At 30.1% G+C, this 1,422-nt stretch overlaps 1 non-coding gene across 1 annotated transcript; it reads right to left on the reverse strand.

Moving 5' to 3' along the window:
* Positions 1-1,051: 1,051 nt before the first annotated feature.
* On the reverse strand, positions 1,052-1,122 carry Trnaa-ggc. Its single transcript has one exon. It is a non-coding gene; the product is annotated as a tRNA-Ala (tRNA).
* Between the last annotated feature and the right edge of the window lie 300 nt (positions 1,123-1,422).

Raw genomic sequence — 1,422 nt, forward strand, 5'->3', positions numbered from 1 at the left:
TATTTGTGGAATTAATGTGAGTAATACAACTGACATAATCGACTGTTTAGAAGATTTATATTGCCATTGTATGACAATTATTAACATACTCCAATTGCAATCGTTATTTAAATTAATTGACATGAGTACAATTAAACTTACTTCATGTTGCGTAACAGAATACTATAAGAGAAGAATCAATAACATCAACATAGACAGACATTCACCCCATTCTAATGTATGTATAAATATGTAGAAATGAAGATTTATGCAAGATTTCAAACCTTAAATAAAAATAAAATTAACAATTCGTTATAAATAATGTTGTTTCAGTGTAATACAATAACTCAATGATAGTTGAAGGAAACGTTTTTGTTATTGTCACGGTAGGTGTATCGCTTTAAAGACGCTCAGCCAAACTGCATGGTTTGAACCTCACCATAATAGAACTCATTCCTGCCTATGTAGGAATACCGTTCCATACAAATATATATATATATATATATATACAGGGTGATTCATGAAGTTCTCCCCCCACTTCTACAGCACATTGTACTAGTAAAAATAATGAAAAAATGTTATATAAACATAGGTCCGAAAACGCTTCGTTAGCGAGTTACGGCTAGCGAAAGATTTCGCCTGAATTCCTGGGTAAAGAGTAAAATAAAGCCATACTGAACTTTTGGAAAGGTTAATTAAGTAAGAAATATCGTGGATTCAAATGTATTTTTACCTGATAAAGCTAATAAAATAGGTTTCAGAACTGTACCTGTAGTATTTTTTGAGGGATTCAGGGTTAAATGCAAAAAATTGGGGCAGGAAACAATGTTTTTTTTAAGTTTGATGTACAATAACTTTGTTAAATTGGTAATAAATACATAAAATCAACAAACATTAATTGTAGAGAATTTAATTCTGAGAAAATTGATATAATCAAAGTCTAAAATAAAACAGAAATAAGTATATTATCGGAAGACCAAATACCTGTCAACTGACTTTCATTTACCATTAAATTTGTATAAGTGGCAATAGCCGAATTTAATTTCAATAAACATTGAATCACAAAAAGTACTTGCTCCGCCGGGACTCGAACCCGGATCTCTCACTTGCCGGGTGAATGTGCTACCATTACACCACAGAGCACTCACTTTTTACGATTCAATTATTTTTGTAGTGGCCGTTTCTTTCACATATGTGTTTAAAAACCAAACTAACATATGATCGGGAGTATTTTTGTGATTCAAAGTTTATTGAAATTATGTGTGTGTCTAATGGTTTTTTAGTGGAAAATCTAACTTTTAACTTATCTCCTGTTCAATATATCATAAGAGCTAACTTAGATTTCTTATAACAAAACATTTTACCAATAGAAAACATTTGATTCCAACATAATTGTTTAATCATTACAGTACAGATTAAAAACAAAAAAAATTTATGAAACTT

The sequence above is a fragment of the Homalodisca vitripennis genome, chromosome 2 (genome assembly GCF_021130785.1).
Source record: "Homalodisca vitripennis isolate AUS2020 chromosome 2, UT_GWSS_2.1, whole genome shotgun sequence".
NCBI lineage: Eukaryota > Metazoa > Arthropoda > Insecta > Hemiptera > Cicadellidae > Homalodisca > Homalodisca vitripennis.